General features: G+C 36.2%; 1 long non-coding RNA gene across 2 annotated transcripts in view; it reads right to left on the bottom strand.

The window, feature by feature from the left end:
* The window catches only part of LOC112650417 (uncharacterized), a 42,623-nt gene extending 19,451 nt beyond the window's left edge, over nucleotides 1-23,172 (bottom strand). The window contains exon 1 of one of the 2 annotated variants that reach the window (XR_004803755.2): nucleotides 23,119-23,172. This is a non-coding gene — a long non-coding RNA (uncharacterized LOC112650417). Of the gene's footprint in view, nucleotides 1-18,216; nucleotides 18,316-23,118 lie in introns of those variants that run through there. The other variant, XR_007401040.1, reaches the window with a different exon arrangement.
* Nucleotides 23,173-23,541: the final 369 nt, after the last annotated feature.

Raw genomic sequence — 23,541 nt, 5'->3', positions numbered from 1 at the left:
GGAGAAAGGGAAGAAGAGAGTAAGGGGTAGTGACTGCTAATGCCTATGGTGATTCTTTAGGGTAAAGAAAATATTCCTGAATTAAATTATGGTGATTCTTGCTAAACACTATAAATATATTAAAAACTACTGAATTGTCTACTCTAAATCCATAAACTTTATAGTATGTCAACTATAGATCACGGAAATTGTTTTAAAAAATTTATTGTTAAGGTACCATTTTTGTGTACAAATATTCAGAAGTAGGTTTTGGTGTTTTTTTTTTTTTTTCCCCAAATTTCAAATTCTAGAACTTGCTGCAACAGAACCTATCCTCTGTCTTCAAGTCTAATGCAGTTTCCACCTTATGAGCACTTTCTTCATAAACTGGAAGGAAAACTTATTCACAGAGATTACTTGGACATTGAAAGGATTTGCAAAACATTACCTATGTTTTAAATTTAAAGTACTTAAAGAATTACAGCAATATTAAATTACTTGTAGTGGTGTTCTTATGTAAGAAAAAGTAGAATTATTTTGTTTTACTGCAAAAAAACAACAACTAGAGTCATATAGCTTAAAGCATGGAACTGGACAGGGGAGCTAACACTATAGGGTTAGAAATGGATTTTGTAATAATCAAAAGTGAACTTGAAACACATACCCACCTAACACCAGGAAATTATATACTTAACATCTTTACTCTTCAATGGATTTGTCAAAAAATTTTTAACCTAATTCTGAGTAGAAATGTTCCTGAGTGGTCCTTTAGCAAGCTATAAAGAATGCTAAGTTCCAAGTACAAGACATGCCCTCCCAGGATTTTAAATAAAGAATCTGTATTGAAGATACTGCTGATCCCAAATATTGAAGGTCATTTTTGTCACTAATATGTTCCCACAGCACACAGGTGACCTTGGCCAAAATAATGGCACAGTGGTTGGCCCTTACAGAGATCTATGCTGTCCCCTCAATAAAATGAAGAGATGGAAGAGGCATAGCATCAAAACAGTGGAAACTATCTTACTGTGAACCCTTCAATTGATAAAGCTTCATTAGAAAAGAAGCACACACAAGTCTAGGAAATACCAGGAAACCCACAGGACCTGGAGACTCTTTAAAATACATACTATTTCTTTTACTACTTGGTTTCTAGGATGAGTTAGATTAAATAAAGTAATTGTAAGGGGGAAAAAAGAGAGAGTAAACTTTGGCTACTCATGAAGATGATCTCACCTTCTACTTTACAAATAGAAACCATCAGATATGATCCCTCCAAACTCCTACCCCAGATTCAAATAACACTTCCCAAGCACTTCATTCTTGCCCCCCATATATATGAACAGGATTCCTTCCTCTGATTGAAAATAATCTTTTCATGTTCTGATTCCAAAGCCATTTTTATCTCAAAGGAATTATTTCCTCTGTTTCTTTTCTCTCTCTGGTGACTCTTTCCTCATAGCATACATAAATTCTCAAGTCAATTTCCTGAAAGGGGAAAACATGCATTTCTATGTGCCTTCCCAGCAAAACTATTTGACAATAATCTTGTCTTCACTTACTCCCCTTCATTTCATTACATTCCTCATACCCTTAGAATATATTCACTACTATCACCAATAGCTTCCTAATTTTGTTAACAAATCTTTCTTAACATTTATTTCTTTCTGCCCTTCAAACCTATTCCTTATCTCTATTGATAGCAAATGTCAACCATCCAATTACCCAAAAAAATTAAGCATCATTCTAGATTCCTTTCTTCCTCTATTTCTCCCTTCCAGGCAAATGATCCTGTAGCATTGTCAATACAGTATCTTAAATACATCTTGAATAGGTCTCCTTTTTTCCATTTCCACAGCCATAGCCTTAAGGACCTAATCAGCTCTCTTATGACCAATTACAGAAGGCTTTTAGCTTCAGATCTTAGCTTCCTCCAACAAGCATTCTAATCTATCCCCTTCAGTGATGCAAAAGGAGCATTTCTAAAATATAAATCTGATCACATTAGCTCCCTTTTGAAAACCCTCTCATGGGCTTCCAATGCCAATGATTAAGTCCTAAATTCTTAATATATCATGCAGGGCTCTTTGTGACCCTACTCTTTACCCTAACTCTACTCCCCGTTACATACATGGCCCCATCCACAGTTTGCTGAGTGGGGCATACTTTCTCAAGACTTCCTGCTTTTTTAAATGCTATTTCTGCTGCCTAGGGTATGATGATTTTCCTTATATGTCTAGTGAAATATTATAACTTCAAGATTTTCAAGTCTTATCTCTCCTAGGAAAGCTTCCTTGGCAGCTCATGAAGGAATTTGGTACTCTTCTCTTGAACACATTTCTGCTTTATATTTATTGTAGAGTATTATAATATCTAGTTGTTTGTGGCTCATGTGATAATAGTAATGTCATTAATAATACTCAAAAATTTTTGAGGTGTAGGTTCCTGGCACCACTCTAAATGCCTTATGTGTACTAACTTATTTAATTCTTACATAAGCATTGAAATAACATTTATCATTATCCCTACTTTACAGATGAGATCATTGAGACATAGTAAAATAATTTGTCTGACATCTAACAGGTGGTAAGAACATATAAACTAGGCAGACTGATGACAAAATGCACACTATTAACCACCATTTCAAGCCTTAAGCTTGTGAGCTCTAGAAAAGCAGGGTCCATGTCTTACTCATTTTTGTAACCTGTGCCTAGCATAATGCCTGCCACATAGCTAGTGCCCTATTATTGACATTGAGTTAAAGGCCAAGCCCAAAAGAAGTTATATTAAATTTCAAATAGATTTTTCTACTGAATTTGATTTATGTATATCACCTATGAAACGAAGGAAAATGTTTTATATAAATAAATTTAAGCACCTATAGAAATATTTTTAAAATAATTTATAGTTTCAGGAGACAAAAATATATACATGTACGTATTAGTCATTGCACATCAACATAGTAAAAATGTATCACAAGATAAATGGCAACTCCAAAAAGTCATAGAATTATTGATCAGATAGGCACTGAAACAGAAACTCTGTTACTCCATTGGCCTTCAAGGACATGAAATAGGAGGATGTGCCATGAAGCATTTCTGCAAATACACTATGAAATATGGTGTTCCTCTAAGTAGCAAGATGCTTCAATCCAGAATCATCATCTTAAATCACCACAGGGTCTTTCCTCCCCTCTTTTTTCCATCTTATAAGGCATTAAAATTTCAGAAATGAGAAACTGCTTCAATGGATACAATAGGAAAGGGGTGTTGTTCCTTATAGCAAAGAGCAAATAATGTTAAAGAAAATAGTGTTAGTGCCATCAAAGACCACCCAGTGAGAACTAAAACAATTGCTAGCCCTGGAAATCCTTTAATGAATAATATAAAGTTTTATTTCATTTCCAAAAAACTGTATCAGAAGAATGCATCAGTTGTGTAAATTTCAACTTGTAAAATTTCAAGTCACTGGAGGGTGGGAGTACATGTTTGGAGCAAAAGATCCTGCAACAATGGTTTGCAAGCACTGCAAAAAGAATCTGGAGATAGATAGATAGATAGATAGATAGATAGATAGATAGATAGATAGGGATGTTCTGTCTCCTATTCTCTCTCTCTCTCTCACACACACACACGCTCACACACACACATACTTATAAACATATTTAGTGTACAATGACAGCATATGATAATAGAGAGGGCACGGGCAATTCAGACATATTATTGTTACACAAAAAACACCACTGAGCTCATTCTAACCTGCAAAACTATCATATACAACTCTAGGAACATAAAAACTTTACCAGATATTCCTAAGGAAATAATGCCCTAAGCATCAAGACCCACCGGAGACATTACATACAGTGATTTGAATTTTAGACACAGCCTGAACACATTTTTGGAAGAAAATAATATAGTTATTAAACTACTCAGGTAAAGAACAGATAAATTCACCTGCCCAGATTATGTGGGGGGAAAAGAAAAACAAAAAGCCAAGGTTGTCAAGAGGTAGGTCAAAGAAAAAAGGAATTACAAAAAATAAAAGCAAAGTATGGTAAGCTTAAATCTTATACTGCAAATAAATTAATAATTGTGCATAATCAAAAATGCCCTTCATAATGCTGTAGAAATACTATTTTGGAAAGAAACATGACATGTCTCCATAAGCCTACCAAAGTCAGGGTTTTTTTTTCTCCAGCATTGGGACAAATCAACATTTAGTTAAATTAGCCTTAATGTGGGGCCATACAGCATTTTTTTTTAAAAAATGTGTTTTTAAACAATAGGAGCAAATGTAGTATGGGGAGATTCATCTGATCCCCAGATGAATCAGGATAGAAGAACTCCTTGAGTGGAAAGGTATATGTAATCAACTATGCTATTTAAACTCCTTAAACTCATTCATTCTTTCTCTCTTCCCATCATATACTTGTAGTTGAATTTATGTAAATTAAAAACTCCCATGATGGAACCATTATATCAAAGACAAAAATTGAAAAGGGAAGAAAAATCAGACAGTCTACAATTTACATATCCTTCATGAAATCCCAGAACATTTTGCTGTACCTACATTAATAGGACATTTATTGTAGCCTTTATTAAACTTTTTACTCATTTGCATATATACTGGATTATAGATCCTAGGAAAGCCACTGAGCATGATCACTTGTTGAGGGAGCCCTAGGTGTTGACTCTGGTAACTCAGCAACATGGTAAGACAAGTATTCTCCTTTTACATATAAGGAAGCTCTCAGAATGAGGAGTGCTCCAGATTAGAGCTTGCCAGTGTCAAAGCAAGAATCAGAATCCATATCTGCATACACATTCTTCCCATTCCCTGAGTAAAGCAAGAAGCGCCCAAGCCATGCTCATAGCAGACACACATAATGGAGATCATTCTTTCCCCTCATCACAAATGTGGCCTTAAGAAATCTCCAAGCCTCCTTTAATGGTACATCTAAAGAAAAGCAGAAAAAAAATGAAACCTGTGGGTCATGCTATCATGCTGGAATGGTATTCATTTTAGTGCCTCGTCATGCCTAGGGATGCTACAAATATTTGTTGAAAGAATGAACTACTAATACTGAAAGAGATAGAAACAAGTTTGGGAATAAAAATGGAATAGAAAACTAACAATGCATACAAATAGAAAGGAAGTCTTTTGTTCATTTCATGCACATTGGGATTTGCATGAAATGAATAAGCTGAATAGACCAGCAAACTGAATTTTAGCACTGGTTTGGCTATTCAGAACAGAAACATGATGAATATTTCAAACTAAGGCTCACCACATTTACTTGGAAGATGGCTCCTCTTAGATCACCTCACTTTCATGCTAAAAAATGGAAAGGTCAGAGTATTTCTGGAAACATTTTCCTCTAGGGAGACAACATTTCTTAAAATGACAGCCCAGCTAGGCTGCATAGAATCCCAGAAGTTTGGCGGCACCTGTTAAGTCCCCTTTCAGCTGGGTTATTATGATTTGCTTCCAAAGATCTCTATAAATTTGCTCATTGAGTCAGGATAAATACCTCTGAAAACTATACAGTTCTTTTATTCTTTCTAACCATTTGGATTGATGCTAGATATCCCAAGGGCTTGGGGAAAAAATGGAGATATAGGATTGAAATAGGTTGGCTAGTTTTTGTGCACAACTAAAATGAAAGAGCAATAGTTACCAGTGCAACCAGTAATTACCTACCGTATAGCTGCTATGGAATACACTAACATCAATGGGTTTGGGGCTTAATGTGAGAATAAGTGTACATTTCCAAAAATGGAGTGTAGACTTCATTTTACTGTAGAGTAAAATTTCTTCTTCCTTTCATAAATAGATCTCTATTAAACAATTCCAGGGGAAAAGATGTGCACTTCAGTCTTTGCCTTAGATAGGTTGTCATCAAACACAATCATTAGCTGTTATAATGATCAAGGAAGCTTAATACAAAATAAAGGGTTTACTTTTCTCCAGGTCATGGACAGGTATGGAATACAAAACGCATACATGACACATGAAATTGTAGTGTTTTTGAAGCTATAGTAAATATATTGCTAACTGTAATGAAATAAAATACCCTTCTCTGTGCTTAATATCCTAGAGAATAGAGTGGAGGAAAAAGAAACCGTAAGTTACAGTTTGCTGGCTCCTTCCCACTGATGGTAGTCCTCTTATTCCCTACCCACTCATTCTGTGCAATAAGCCACAGTATCACCTGTATCACCATTGTGCTTACTTGCTAATGTGTCTTTCTTCCTCTATTGTAAACATTACCAAGGTGAGACCCTGTCTTAGTCATCATTTTATTCGCAGTCACAAGTTCATAATTTATTCTCAGAAAATGTCAGTGGAACATTGTTTGTGGAATGGCTGCCACACTGAGGTCCCTAAAGCCAGCTGTGAATGTAAAGTACTGAATAAAGAATCTCAGTATTCTCTGTCCTTGAGTGTGACTATTGCACCAAGATCCCTAGGTCCTACCTTATTCCAATCTACAATAATTTCCCCAAAACTTCTGCTTTAGATCCTCATAAGAGGAAGAGTGTAACAGTAAAGAAAGCATATTCCTCTGGTGTGCTGGTTGGAGAAGGAAAGGATGGGTACAGGGGACAATCTTAGGGCTGCCCTAGAAGGTGCCTCTTTTCCAAGACTCACTCTATCAGAAATCATCTCTGCTAAATCATCTGTCAGCTATGACAGAGACTACACACAAATCACTGAAGTCCACTATAACTATCCACATGTTGAACAGTGCCTTCTACTTTCTTTCTAAATGCCCATCCCATAAACACAGCACAAATTCCAAAAATCTCATAAATTACTGTCCTATCACTGCAGAGTATTTTTAACAAGAAATAAAAATCTGACTTATTCTATTTACTTTAAAAAAGGAATATTCTTTTATTAAATTTCCTTAAATCCAAAGCATACTATTTCCAGAGATCTTTCCCCATTCATCAATATTCTATATATTCACTATCTTACCAATATTATATTTATATTTCAATATACAGGGAAATATCTCTTCTTAGGGTAGAAGGGAAATATTTTTATCTTTATGGTTTTATTGTTTTTTTACTAGATGATCAGAAAACCAAAGTATGAGCTTTATAGATGTCGGAGGCAATCCTGTTCTGTCATTTTTTTATGCACATGCTGACTCAATGTCATAGAATAACTGTGTTGCTTTCTGCCTTCCCTGACAGTCCAAAGAAAGAGTAATGCATACAAATCATTTTACTGTTTAAAAGTTTTGAATAAAACATGCTAACCTTGTCATACTAAGTGACAGACAGAAATGTCACCATTGTTTGCCAGGGACAAATAATCCATATACTTCATGTATAATTCATCTGATCTTTAAGAATGTTTAACAATATTGAATTTAGATAAATTTCAATGTTATGATGCATCAAACTTCCTTTATCAATTTACACATGTGCCTCATCAATTTAAGTCTTCATTTGTATTACTCTGTTTTTATATTAACTATGACAGATCTAGAGATTACACTTATTTCCAGGAAAAATTTATAGATGTATTGTCTATATTACTGCTGCCTCTCTATGTCCCTCTCTCCATAAGGTCTTAACTTGGAAACCTCAAATAACCCAAGGGTTGTAAATCTGCCTTAGAAGACCCAATTGCAAGTACAGGTATCTACAAGTCGTTTGACATAGAGCCTTTGGTCTCCAAATAGATTGAAGAACTCAGAGAAATAAGATTTCAATCCTTCCTAAAATAAGATTGCAATGGCTTCCAAAGCCTTTCTGCCAATCAAAGCTAACCAAGGGCAGGTCTGAAAATCAGATGGACAAGAATATTTTTAAGAGGCTTCAAAGTAAGCTGGAATTCCCTATGCGTGAATCAAGAGAAATGATGTAGCAGTCTACTGCTAAGTATGATTTCCCCAGCAGCTGTCTGTGCAATCTTGTGGTTCTTCTAAGTCTGAAAGGACTACTCTCCAACCTCTCCATGTAAAACCACTACCTTAGAAACCATTTGGTCGACAGTGCCCTCAATATGGTTAGAAAATAAAATATTACAGAATCATTTAAGAAATGATTCACAAAGCTTAGGAATAAATTGAGCAACTAAATGTAAACCAGATTGTTCCCAGAAGCATCTACTGAAAGCCTATTTCCTGTTTTAGAAAGAATAATCATTTCTATACAACCTAATTTTGCCAAGGACCACATTGTCCTCTTTTCCCTCACCTCATGATACTTCCTCCTTTGTGAGGCTTGGCAAATTGTTTCTGCCCTTGGAGATCATGTTACTTCAATTAAGAATGTTTGACAAGATAGAAAATTTCATGAAACAGAAGAGGTTTTTTTTTCCCCCAGAAGGATGTGGGGGCAAGGAGCTAGCATACACATACATATTACATTTAATAAATTAAAAAATTCATATATTCTCTTCAGTTTCTTACCTATACTTATGTGTGTGCCAATCCACCTTCTCTAAATTATACATCGGTGTGCACATGGGCACATACAAACATTTAATTATATTTTTTTCTTTTCCTGGTACATTGGAAAAGGCAAGCCATTTTTCACTAAACTGCCTCCTTGGTAGTTCATTCATAAAGTAGTAGAAAATTATGAGAAATTCATTTAAATCTTCAAAGGGGAAGAAGCCAGTAAAATAAATAGAGTTGGTAGATAAACCTATGGGAAATTATTTAAATTTGTATGTTGGACTCTAGAAAGATCTTCCTTTTCAGAAATGCTAAATTCATTAAAGGACTCTGTAGAATCCCTCTTTCAAAAAACCATTTGGAATCATTTTTGTTTCTGTTTTGATTTGTTTTAAACTGCACAAGTTGCTTCTAATGTTTTGCATAGCATCTCTTTTCTGGGTTGAATGTGTATAGCTTTCATTTGATGTTCTAAAGGGTCATGATACTCACCAAAAATATTTAAGAACCACTTTTTGTCAGCATGGGGGCTCTTATTTCTTTAAAAGCATTTTAATTACTTCTACCTGGAGATAGGAAATTATATCAGCTATAATAGAAACTCAGGTTTTACTGGTCTAGAAGTTAACATTGGTCTTTAAATAAGTAATTTACACCAGTTATCACTGACAAATTTTCCCATTTCAGTCACAGTATACATATGCCCATAGATTTCCATTATTTTCCAACAGTTCTAATTTCATTGTGGAACATTTACCAGATGGAAAGGGTCCATTTTATGGGCTTTTGGCAGGTAAAGTTCACTCTGCTAAATGAAAATCCCATGTATGAGGAGTCCATGAAATTGGCAATAATTGACTTTTGAACACAGAATTTTAAACCTGGTTTTATTTGCAACAAGAGAATCCTTTGAAGAGATTTTTGTTAACCCTTTAAGCTTTTTGTTATTGTTATATCTGGGTCTTAAACTGGCACCAATGTGGACAGAGGATTTCATAAATGAGTTCCAGTACCAATTCTCATCATTAATGCCACCACTGCAATCATTACTTTGCTTATATTATTAAACAAATACTTAAAGGATGAAAACTACAATTCGTTGAATGATACTTTGGAAAATCCCTATTTAGAATACTTTAGAGAAGTGGCAGGATGGAGTGCACTTATTTTATATTGTATGTCATATACATGTAATGAATACTTACTAAAGTTATTTAATCCTACTTAACACGTAGAGACATTGCTTCTTACTAACCACAATTTACTTTCCTTTCTCCAGGTTTTGAGGTTTTTTAAAAAAAATCCTGTAATTTTAAACGTACCTCTTCTCCTACAGTCATTTTATTTTGAGGGTTCAGTAAAATATTTATCATTTAAGACAGTTGGATTTAGGATTTAGATTGGTATATTGGCCTAATGGAAACTTCCATTATTTTCTACTTAACACACTTTTGCTTAGCCTAATTTTTTCCACTTAGAACTAGCTGGTAGAAAAAAAAAAAGTGAGTGGGGGGAAAAATTAACACCTAAGTTGGGGAGGGGTGGGAGGGCAGATTTACTAGGCAGGCCAATGCCAATGATCCAGCAGAAAGCTGGATGGCCTGGACTGTAGGTTTTTGGCATGTAGTGTGTGTAGTCAACAAGGCAGTGGGGAGAAAAATATATTGTAGTTATGACTAATAAGTATAAACAAGCTTAATACTTTTTAGGACATCAAAGAGTCAGGTGGATAAAAGGTGGTAGCAGATGCTTCATAGCATTCTGTTTGTCATTTTAATGGAAAAATAAAGAAATGAAAAGTTAAACCTCTCCTTTCATTTGAAGGAATATTTCCTATTGACCAAATTCTAAGATAAATGTCCACAGGAGTGGTTATATCAAGAGTATGCTTTTCATCTACTATGGTTAAAATAAAGTTTTTTGAAACCTCATGCACCTCAAAATTTCATTATTAATAATTCATTATTTAAAGCTGGTCAAGAAACACTGAGAATGCAGTAGGCAGCCTTGCCTGACTTCCTCAGCGCCATCTAGGAAACCCAATGTCAAAGTTACATTTCCTGTGCTCACATTCTTTTGGTTTGGTTTAACAAATGTTTGTTACTAATTCTACCCTAATGAGGACTTCTGATTTTTCAGATGAGAATACTTGAACAGGGTGGGGAAGTGTAAAAAGTGAATCATCAAAAGAAGAATAAGAGGAGAAGAGAGAAGGAGGGCTGACAACTAATATAACAGTAAGTGGGCTACAGGAGCCTGCCATGTCCAAAGTAAGTATACAGTGCAGTGTTGCATGATCCTGCAGTTGAGGGGTAAAACTTATTCAGAGAAAACAGCCACACAATGAATTGAATGTTGAGAATTTGTTTTTGATACATGATACATACTGATGGGTAATTTCAGCCCAAGGAAAGGATGGAAGGTAAGGAAGAAAAGAGGGAAATCCGAGTGACTTTAGATCTAGAAATGAGCTGGACTTGGAAGTTGAAGCTTCGGGAAAGTTTTAGGAATCCTTAGCCAAACGTCAGGAAGATTTCTCCTTGCCAATGCCCTATAAAATTAGTTGATTCCTTTTATAAGGGATTGAGGAAGAGATTTAGAACTCTAAGACTCAGATACCAGGCAAAACATTTTTTCAATAAAAGTCTTTTTCGATAAACATTCTACTCAAATGAATATTAAAGAATAATTAGATACTGCCTATACAGCTGTCCTAGAAATATGCTGGGAGATTTCCTCATTCTCTCCTCAGTTGGAATTTATGTAAATTTATTTTTTTGGAAGTGAAACCATCTTTGTTCTAAGAACGTTAATAATAGTAGATCAAATCTGTGCATAGATGAAGGAGGGGTCATCATGCCTTAAACCTTAACAGCCTGCTTTTCCAAGAATTCACAAATAGGTGATGAAAAACCAAGAGGAGAGAATGAGGGATGGGGTGACTGGGTGATGGGCACTAAGAAGGGCATTTGTTGGGATGAGCACTGGGTATTAAACTATATGTTGGTGAATTGAATTTAAATCAAAAACATATTTTTAGGAGATCCCTGGGTGACTCAGCAGTTTAGCACCTGCCTTCAAACCAGGGCATGATCCTGGAGTCCCAGGATCAAGTCCCACATCAGGCTCCCTGCATGAGCCTGCTTCTCCCTCTGCCTGTATATCTGCCTCTGTGTGTGTGTGTGTGTGTGTGTGTGTGTGTGTGTGTCTCATAAATGAATAAAATCTTTAAAAAAAATTTTTAAAGACCCCCCCCCAAAAAAAAAAGAGGAGAAAATGATAATTGGGGTCATGTGACACAATCTAAAAAGAAAGGAAGCTACCCTTCCAGGGAGAAAGGTGAAGCTCCTGAGAAGAAAGATAATTGCTGAGAAATACCTGTGATGGTAATGCATGGGGACTTCAAAAACAAGGATGTCTAAAATGTAGTTCATTTGCAGTGCTGGGAGACAACCAACTTCTGATGTCCTTAAACCCTCAATAAAATCTTGATGCACAAAAATGCTTTTGCTAATGTTACTTCAGCAAAAGCGCCAGGATAAACCTGATACAGATAAAAAGAAAAGTTTCAGAAAATGAGATAGGAGAGTTTTAAAAATTTAGAGGGAAATAAGAAATCAACACAAGGGTGTGGAAAGAGATTCCTGTTGTCCAGGAATTCTCAGGTGTGTGAGTGAAGAATGTGATTTCCATCAAAATGGGCATATCGCCAGTTGGTAATGTCAGTGGCAGGATTTTGTTTATTGATTTGCTTTACTTGCCTGCTTGTTTATAACACTAAACAGCATAGGGTTTCTAGTCAGTCAGTGCTATAGTAATGCACATAGAACAGGTCTCTTATTCTGATCATAGCAAGCCCACACTGACATAAGACAGATGACCAAACTGAGATATTAAATAGGAATATATTACATGCTATCAAGGAATGAATAAAGATGATCTCTTCTGATACATTGTTTTGGGTGGCTATCATACAAGGTGTTTAGTTGGTTTTGTTCGTTTGTTTGACCTTCTTATATTTTTGCCTGAGGTGATAAGTAGAAAAATCGCATATAGAAAGAGGAAATCAAACAAGAAAGCCTGGGGATCCCTCTGTGGCTCGGCGGTTTGGCACCGGCCTTTGGCCCGGGGCATGATCTTGGAGTCCCGGGATCGAGTCCCACGTCAGGCTCCCTGCATGGAGACTGCTTCTCCCTCTGCCTGTGTCTCTGCTTCTCTCTCTCTGCTTCTCTCTCCCTCTCTCTCTCTGCTTCTCTCTCATGAATAAATAAATAAATAAATAAATAAAATCTTTGAAAAACAAAACCAAAAAAACAAGAAAGCCAAATGTCTAAAAGGAGATTTAGATAGAGACTAAGAATGAGGACTACAAGAAAACAAATCAAGCTGCTAATAAATTTAAAGCACTGACATGAGACACTTGGGTGGATCAGTCAGTTAAGTGTCTGCCTTCAGCTCAGTTCATGATCCTAGGGTCCTGGGATAGAGCCCCACATCAAGTTCCCTGCTTAGCAGGGAGCCTGCTTCTCTCTCTCCTTGCCACCCTGGCCCTACTTGTGCTCTCTCTTGCTCTCTCTCAAATAAGTAAAACCTTAAAAATAAAAAATAAATAAAGCATTGACATCATAAGTATGGTTCTTGAAATTCTAAAACCACTATTGTGTTTGGTCATTCATTTGCTTTAAGAAAGGAACATCCCTGAGACACACATTAAGGTGTCATGTGATCAATGTTCAAAATTCCATTATTCCTCAGAAAGCAGTTCTGTCTTTCATTCATCTCTGTGCAAATTTTTTTAAAGATTTATTCATGAGAGACACAGCATCTCTGCAAATTCTAAAGCCTTCACCCAAGTGCATTATTTAAGAAAGTAGTTGAAAGCAGGGACCCAAGAAAAGTACATCTCTAAGAGGTATCTAAACTCAGCCATTATTTAGTTCTGTGATGCTGATCAAGTTACCTACCTAACCTGTCTGGGCCTCAGTTGCTTCAGCTATGAATTGGGAACTTAGTCTCAAATTTGCAGTTTTTGCAGGGACTCATTGAGTTAATACATATGAACTGCTTAGGAATAGTGCCTGGCACATTAGAAAACACCATAAAAGTGTTAGCTACTATGATATTTTTTATTAATAGTAAAATAATTATCACACAGTAGTTACTTAGTAAAAAAGACCATCCCTTCTTTCCTACCACCTCTTTCCCTCACCCTCACCCAGTTTTGAACAAATATGGGGATCCCTTGATCTTCTCTTCCATTTGCAGTACCTGGCACATTCCCCATCTATGTTAACTCCATTAATATAGTTATGCCAGAACTCAAACATACATTATAGATTTATGGAGACCAGTGAGAAATGAATTGTAGAGTTAGTGAGCTCAGTACTACTTAGAGCCTTAGAGTTTAAAGGTCACTGATTCCAAATCTGTTACCTTCTTTCTCTGGTCTTTAGAGATCTTTATTTAGTTTAGCCCAATCATCTATACTAGTGTATACTTTGCCCCTACATCTAATTTCCCAACTGCTATAACATAGTAGTTCTCATTCCTGAACAGTAGAATCATGAAATTTTTAAAATACCAAACTCATGATTATAATAGTTTTAAAATACAGCTGATCATGGGGATCCCTGGGTGGCTCAGCAGTTTAGCACCTGCCTTTGGGCCAGGGTGCAATCCTGGAGTCCCGAGATCGAGTCCTGCATTGGCTCCTGGTATGGAGCCTGCTTCTCCTCTGCCTGTGTCTCTGCCTCTCTCTCTCTCGCTATCATGAATAAATAAATCTTTAAAATACAGCTGATCATTAAAATCACCAGGTAAGCTCTTCAACACCATAATTCAATTCTGGCCAACAGAATCCATGTATTTGTGGGGACTTAGAACTTTTTCCTAGAAACACTGAAAATAATTCTAATGTTCATCTTAGTTCAGACACCACTGTTCTATCAAGACACAGCATGGTGCCCTTCATGTAACATCAAGTCCTATCTAACACTTGAACCTGGACTTAGGGAAATAAGGAGCAAAAAAAAACATTATACTGACAGGAAAAAGACATTTTTCAGGTCTTCTTGATGTCTTAATATTCTTTTTGAGGTCTTAGATATAAAGAGGACATTTTAATACAGGTACTATCTGCTTGGGGAAGATCCCTTCTGGGGTAGTTTTCAGAGTAATTCTGACTTGTCTAAATTTCTATTTCTGGAATATCATCAAATATTCAGTCCATTGTCAAATCCTAGAAACCTATTAAACAAGTAGAATTCTCTCACTCTGACAAGAACACCTATAGACAGAAAAAATGTATGTAAAACTATGAAAATTGCAAATCAATAAGCCTAGAGCCATGATAAGTATGCAATGCAAACTTATGGTATGAAAAGGGAAAGCCAGTCTGACAAGCACTGAGGGATGTATCTATACCAAACAGGATGTTTTTTTCTTCAGACTCTCCCATTCCTTATCTCCTTCAAAGTTTGTGTTCATATCACATTCTGAAAGGAAATCAACTATCCTGCCAAATAGATACTTGGTAGCTTGCTGGTTGCCAGAAAATACTTCATAATTTTTGCTTTCATTTAGACTGAATAAGTGCTATTTGTGTGTATTCACTTCTTGTTCTTTTGGGGTAGTTGGTAGGGAAAGAGCAGTGGAAAAAAATCTTAATATGAACCATTAAAGATGTTAAATTCTGTCACACAGAGTCTCATAGATATATACTTGTTTCTCTCACCATGGCTGAGAATATTCAATTTAAAATACAATGAGTCAAATTTGCCCACCTACATTTTGTTTCAGGCTTAGGGAAGCTTCATCACTAGGGTCTGAATAGGAAAGTATTAGAACTCTCCTCTCTCAGGTTTCATTTGATCTACAGATCATAGTCCATGAGATAGCCCATCTGATTTGAACAATTCAAAGAACTAAGTAACAGAAAAAAAAATGTAAATGTGAGACTTTGGAAATCATAGGCTATTTAGGGCCTAGTGCCCTAACCTATATCATGACTTCTCTAAATTATTTAATTTTTATGGCATCAAAAAACAGAAGATATTCCCCTTAGAAAGAATACTCTTAAAAGCCTGAGTGTATAGGAAATACATTTCTTCTCCTACAGCACACTCTGACTACTGCTATCTGAGGATTTGTCACGCTGTTCACCTGCTGCCCACCTTCCCCATGATACTGAAGAGCTACTTCAGGACAGAGACATCTTGTCTTGCACACTGACCTCTAATACAAGCATTTGCTGAATCTATGACTATAATAATCCCCTTTCAGTTTAGAAAGAAATAATCCTCAATTTATAGAAAGGGAAAATAAAATTTATGATTCTAAAAAGGTCATAATAGCATTTACCCCATAGGGCATTTTTAAGAATTAAGTGCAAAATATATATGTAGCATTGCGAACAGGGCCTGACACCTATCACATACTAGAAGATTAACTATCACTATATGCTACTTGTATATGCTACCACAATCTTCCCCACAATCTTCTGAGATAAACACTATCAGCCTGCTTTACAGACAGGAAAGCTGAGGTCTAACTAGCTCTTAATTGGCAGTTATCTAAATTGATTATACCTATTTCCAAAGTCTTTGCTGTACTCCAGAGTGTCTCTCTTTTGAACGTCTATTTAACTCAGATCAATTTATCAAGATTCTAGTAGATACTATATGCAGTGCCACTTAGAACATAAAATGATGAACAAGGCATAATGTCTGTCTTCAAGGTGGAGGGGTAGAGTTAACATTGGAAGAAGATGTGGAAACTAATTTAGTACGAATTCAACCTCATATCCTTATTATTACAGGCTTTTTTCTAACATTCCAGGCTTCACCTCATAGGAAAATAAGATCACCTGAGTCCTCAAATGAGCCCCAAATCAACAATTAGAAGATAGTTTCATTCTAAATCTTAGGCTGACCATTATTTATCAAATATACTCTTTATAAATTGCATACCATTTCATATGTAAAAATTATAATTCATATACTGTATTCGAAAATTAGGATTGACTTATAGATCTTGCCAGTGGAAATTTCATGAAGCATAGAGCATTTGGGAGAACTCTTTTATGGGAAATACCTATTCATCAGATATTGCCTTGTTTTTCAACCCCATTAGCTATGTGAGATTTAGAAATACTTGACAAGATTTTTACCTTTTTATACTAAGATGCCATCACACTGTTAAAGCTGGTATTCATTGTGTATGTCAGGTCTTAGAAAGGGAACACCTGTCCTTTAATGGCTAGAATGACATCTGGAATTTTCTGTTTTGCAGACGTGCAATATTCACTCAGATTAAATTTTAATTTTCTAATTTCTTAAAGGGCAAATCTTAAAACTGGATTTTGTTCCTCACAATACTGAAAATGTAAAAATGTCAAGATCATTGATCAAGTAGCCATAATTACAGAAGGGTACGACTTTTGCTTTAAATCTAAATCATTTCGGGCTGAGTAATTGATGTTTGGATAATAGAACACCAGCAAACCACTCAGACACCAGAAGGTAAGGGCAACCATAGTTTTAGGTAAGTCTGATGAAAAGGCATAATTTTTCTGTGTCAGCTTATTTGGCCGTACTCTCCTCCCAACATTCAATCAATCAATCAAAGGTAGATTGTTGGAGCCTACCGTCTACTCAACGGTAAACAGTTATAAGATGACAAACTAGCCAAGGCACAACCAGCCACATAGTTCCTGGATGTTGAATACTACCATGCTGTGCTCTCTTTCTCCATATGAGCACTAGAAATGAGGAAGATGTACATACAAATCCATAGAGGAAAATGGTTATCACTCGTCAGACACCAAACAAAAACAGGAGCAAAGAAATCTCCACTCCCACAAACATGTCATTCGATTGATAAATCTGCCATCACTGGAAAACAAACAACAAAAAGTAATGGAAAAAACAACGAAAGTGGGTTCATCAGAAATAATTAAAGCATTCCTTCACAAAGAGGTCATATGACTGATCTTCCATCAGAAGCACTATTCACATATGAATTCCATGCAAATCCAGTCCCACTTTCTAGACTTGTTCCTACTGTAATACACCACACATATGTATAGAATGACTGGCCTGGGTCAAGACAGGAGTATCCAATTCCAGAAAAGCAAGCAAATTGCCATAACCAACATCAGTAAATGCCTAAGCAGATATTAAGGAAGGGAAGGAATAACTTCTATTAGAAGGGGGAGAGAGAGAGCAAGGCCGAGGAACTGCAGTCAAAAATAGCAATACGGGGGGTGGGGGGGAAGCTACCAAAGAAACGTTCTCAGAACTCAAGCTAAGATAGAAAATATTTTTGAAAAAAAGTTCCCATATTTATATTTAAATCTGAACAATTCTACTCCAATACCATATTTTGGTAACTAAACACATCTTCCTCTCCAAAAAAGGAAGAAAAACAAAAAAAGAAAATTCATTTTCATTCTGAATCCATTTGTCTGAAACCAAAGATTTCTATACAGAACAAAAATGAAAAAGCTGAGGTGAGCACTGTCTTTATTTTTATTTTTTTTTAAGATTTTATTTATTTATTCATGATAGTCAGGGGGGGAGGGGCAGAGACACAGGCAGAGAGAGAGAAGCAGGCTCCATGCACCGGAAGCCTGACATGGGATTCGATCCCGGGTCTCCAGGATCGCGCCCTGGGCCAAAGGCAGGCACCAAACCACTGCACAACCCAGGGATCCCGAGCACTGTCTTTTAAAAAAAAAAAAAAAAAAAAACTACTAGGTTTCAGGGTGGCTTAAAATAACATGAAAGAAAGCTTTTTGTTTTACTTAAGTAGTGTATACTCACTGCTTTCTGCTTCTCACATCATTTCAACTGCATGGTATTCTCTTCTGCTTCAGGACCAGGGATGCTGTCAGTAACACAAATGGCCAATCTGGAGGAAACTAGACACAGACGTTAGGCTGTCCCACTGGAGCCAGACTGGACAGATGGAGAGGCTGTTAGGAAAAGCCTCGAAGCTAACTAAAGGAAGACTGGCCAGATCCAGAAGGAAGTTCAGGCAGGCAGGTGTTAAGCATTAAATAGGTCTAAAAGTAGACAACAGGTGGAGAGCCCCACAGATGAACAGAGTTTATCATCCTGTAACTGATGGCCAGCAATAAGGAGAGTTTCAATCAATCAGACAGACGGCATCTAGGGATCTAGCTACTCATAGTGGGAACACAACCACAGCAACAAAAGATCAGTAGCAAAGCCTAGCTAGGACATCCAGGTCCAAACTCAGAAGCAAAACTGACTCAAGGCTGACTTCATGCGCTCTGGATCCAAGACGTCTAATGTTTCCACCACTAGATTAAATATTTCCCAGAACTGAGGGTGGGGGATTAATATGGGACAGGATTAAGAGTCTCCATGAAGCACATGAAGCATCGGCTACAGTTTCTAAAAGACAATCCCTAAGCAGAAAATAATATCAGGAAATTTAAATGTGTGCACCTATTTGACCGACTAAGAAATAAGAAAAAAGATAAAAGAAAAAAACTATGCTAGGCTATCATAGGATTTAATTAGAAGAAAGGTCCATATTTTTTTTAGGCTCACCAATTGCTGACCCCCAATCCTCAACAGTAAAAAAGACTAACAAGGGTCTATTGATTACACCTGCTGTTCTGGAATCTGGTAATCAATAGCCAAAGAAATGAGTATAGGACTCATGAGCTGTCTTTTATTCAAACCAAGTAGCAGTGGCATACAGTGTTAAGACTTTAGCATCCCTGGGAACTCTTAATATTGAAGGCTCCACCCCACATAGTTTTAAACATAATAAAGCACAACTACAAATCACCATAAATAAAAGTTATAATACTTTAAGAGTTGTGTAAAATTGCATTTGGCTATATAGCATTGTTACCTTTTATATACCTATTTAAATATTTACCAACTTTGATTCTATAGGTTTTTAGTTATTTTCAACTGTCTTTCTTTTTTCCAATTACAAATACTTGTGTAGTCTCTAGGCTTGATGATGTTTTGTTTGCTTTTTTTTTTCAAGTGGCAGAATTTTGCAATCCTCCAATGAGGCATTTTAATGTTATATGAGAGAGATTTCGTGGGTAAAAAAGGACTCCTAGTAACTTACAAGTAAGCCTAGTCAAGGCTCAGTAAATAGCTCAGATGCTATAAGTAGTAAATTTCTTTAAAAGAATTGGTTAGCATTTGAAGATGGGTACTTATTCATTCAACACAGTGAATGTCCACCCTGAATACTATTGCTTGAAATTAGAAAGGTAACTGTGGACACAGGCATAAATTTTTGGTCATGAAGTTTTCAATCTAGCCACTCAGATACCCAAAATACATGATCCATTACTTAATTGTATCCAGTATTTCTCCTTAAGTGAAAGTGGTATTTAAAATGTGCAGAGCATGAAGCTTTGGTTCTTCTTAGGAACACTGTGAAAAACTATACATAATTTCAGAGAATCCATATAATTAGGCTGTAAAGTGCATCACAAGAGTAGGGCTTGAATCTCAGTTCTATCATTTTCTTGATGTGGCTTTAGGCAAGTTATTACCCAAACATCTTGAACTTCCTTTCTTATTCTGCAAAGTAGGTGCAATACAATACTGTCTACTTTGTGGGATTGTTGTAAGGATCAACTAACAAGTAAATGAAGGGCTTGGCAAATTGGCATAGATATTCAGTATGGACTTACAGCTACTGTCATTGATATTTTTACAGATGAAATTTATTTACCTAGTTCCAAGAAAGGGAAAATAAGAAACACAATGGAAAGGTATTTGAAACTATCCAATTGAAGAAAGCTCTTATAGAATAATCATGTAAGCTCACAGTTTTCTCCTTCCAAGACTCCATGGCAATTCAGAAAGAAGAATAATGTTACTAATCTCAAACCTTCAAAAGTCAAGCAGAGATAATGCCACTTTACAAATCTCTTTTAAGAATATAAATCAAAATATCTATGCACAAAACTATTCATTACAATGTTATTTAAAATGTTGAAGAGCTGCAAGCAGCCCAAATGTCCAACAATAGGACATGTTTAGGCAAATTATGCCATAGCTGTTACCTAGATAATATAATACGGATACTTTAAGACCTCTAAGTTATAATATAGGAGTATTTCTGAAATGGTACCAAAGAAAAATCAGTGTACAAATTTGTGAATAGAGCTATTTAAAAATACATGTAAAAATAATTTAGAAGAGTCCACATCAAAATGATACCAGATGTGTTACAGCAGTGGTATGAGTAATTTTATTTTTCTTCTTTTTCTCCCATTCCATAATGTCTCTCTGGTACTTCTACACTTAAGACAACAAAACTGATATTTAAAAAGTAGCACCTACACACCATGGTCCATTACATTAAAATTTGGCAACCTATTAGAAGGTTAAGGAATCTTTTGAATGTTTGAGAGGCTAAGGAGAATGGTAATTACCTCCAACATCACCGCATCCATAGTTACTATAGATTCCTTTTGTAGTTGATGGAAGGTAAGACCAACATATTACCCAGACTTAGCTCTGTGGGTTATACTGATGCCACTGGGTAGATTGGGCTGGAAACAATCAGATTAACTACACAGTGAACGGATGTATTCAGTCTCCAATAAGATTCTCATGCACATTGAATCCTAATTAGTGGAAGTGCTACTGATTTGTCAGTACTTTGAAAGTTAATTTTATTCCAGTCCACGTTTTATGAAGTATTAACTGACTGATAGCACTCATGCCAAATTTGTCAAATGAAATTCTTCCCCCGCAAAAGAGAAAAGGAGAGATCTCTGAGCAGCTTTTTTAATAGTCTACTGAGGACTTATTCCTCCTCTGAGTTAACTGGGGTGGCAAGCGGAGAATGAGGGAAGCAAGCTCTGAGTGCTTTGGAGCTGAAGGTGCAGAGCTGAGCAGATTTGGAAAACAAATGCACTTGTTAATTCCCAAAGTGATTTTAAGAGCAGAAACCTGGAAGAACTGCCAAATAAAATTAATCCTTTAAAATGATAATGCAAATTTTTAAATCACAAAGGAGAGCTGGAAGTTTAAAGAGAATATTTCAATATTGTGTCTATCTTAACTTCAAGCTAACCAGGCCATTTATGGGTAGATGCTTCCATTATTTCCTACAGTTGTAAGTTCAGATCAGGGAGTGAGTATACAAGGGTGGGACAGAGAAGAATGGGAAAAGGAGAGAAGCAGAGGAAGGAAAGGAGGATAGAGAAGAGAAAGAAAATTTGAAGAATCCATAGTTAATATTCTAAAAACTAAAGGAACTATTTATCTCTGTGTATGTGTGCCCTTGTGAAACTATATGTAACTTTATAATGTTTTATCAAAAGATTAATTCTAAATACCAGTAGTTTGCAATAAACAATGCAGACAACAGAAAGCAGTAATAACTAATTCCCATGCTTGGTTAATGGAGGCAACAGAAAAATCCAAACATGAAAACTGTTCTTCAGCTATAACATAATTAAGAATTCATTACTACATATTTGCTGTCCTTTGCAGATTTAAAAATCTGAAAAGAAAAAATAAATGTTAAAAGGCGGTAGAGTGCTACAGACAATACAAATTCTCAGTGTTTATGAAAATTACCTATTCAGTCAGCCAACAAATATTAATTGATACCACACGCCAAACACTCTGTTAGTTCCACAAATTTCTGTCCTTACAGATATGGTGTCTACCCACGTAGGGCTTTTGGTCTGGTGGGAGACAGTTACCATATGCACATTAAAAGGATCATTACAAACTGTAATGGGTACTGAGTAGAGGAATACATAAAAATATAAAATATGTGGCTAACAGGTGGATTTATCCTCACCTGGTGCATCAGAGAAAACTGTGAGAAAGTTTGATCTGAGATATGAAGAACCAGTAAAAATTCAGCAGGCAAAAAAAGAGAGGAAGAGCATAAGAATAGCTCAGGCATAGGCTCTATGCCTGGGCGGATTTTGGCCTTAAAGAATGTGCAATCAAGATAGGTGACATAATAACTGAGTTGGGGATAATGAGAGGTTATTAAGGAAAAAATAAAACTTAGCTTATCTGACATAAAGAAAGGCCATGATTATTTATCCAAAGGGCTAAGTACTCATTTTATCTCTACCTTCTTGTCCTTTTCCCCGTCTCCAACTCCATAATCAGGTCCATTATATGGTATCACACTGAGAGAAGAGATGAACTTAGGCATAGAGGTTTGGGGTTTGCATTATAGCAGAATCCCAGGTCTCAATTTTGCAATGTAGGATCCCTATCAAGATGAACAATATAAATCATGACCAGAAAAGCCGGAGTAAGAGTTCCTGTAGATGTAGGAACAAGCATTGAGGAGTTCCTGTAGCCAAGCACTGAGGCTATGGAGGTTGGAGACAGGCAGAGAGGACGGCCCATGGCAGCCTTGAAGATGATCTTCACTACCTCATGTACAACACTGTGCTAATATCTTTACTGAGATTATCTCATTGGATAATGACAACCATCTGTAAATTAAAGACTACTGTTGTCTCTATTTTACATATGAGGAAAGAGCAAGAGGCTTTAAGAGACAAGTAATTTGCTCAACACCACATGGCTTGTCAATTTAGCACTTGAGCGAAAAGAGTCTGACTCTGGCCTCCCTAATCTAAATCTACTACTATCTGAGACTGAATTTTCCAGGGCCCAAGGTGACTAGGTCTATGAGAAGATTCAATTTGTTTATAGAAATAAAAGTGTCCTTACCCTCTAGTGTTGTGGAAAAGGATCTATAGCAGCTTCATTTAAAAAGCTCATCTGGACAACGAATAGCAGAGGGGCAAGATTAAGTGTAGGAAAATCAATTATGACATCATTAAAAGTCCAGGGAGAGATTGGTAGCTTGGTTTAAGGTTAAGCCTAACATATCTAACAATGGACCTAGAGTGACATGGTCAGATTTTAGAGATGTTCAGGAAATAAAAATCATGGAGCAAGGTGATGTTATAGCAGGGTCAAGAATTAGCAAGTATCAGTACTGACATCCACCATTCTTGCTTATTCCTCTTCACATCTTCTTCTGTATCAGTATATATGCTCTAGAACTCAAAGGATCTGTCTGGCTGAAGATACAGATTGGGAGCCAATCACACAGTGATGAATTCCAATTCATATTTTAAAATGGTCCTT

Source organism: Canis lupus, chromosome 11 (assembly GCF_003254725.2).
Source record: "Canis lupus dingo isolate Sandy chromosome 11, ASM325472v2, whole genome shotgun sequence".
In the NCBI taxonomy this organism is placed as follows: domain Eukaryota; kingdom Metazoa; phylum Chordata; class Mammalia; order Carnivora; family Canidae; genus Canis; species Canis lupus.
The sequence above is the reverse complement of the archived record's forward strand: the minus strand, read 5'-3'. Positions and strand labels throughout refer to the sequence as shown.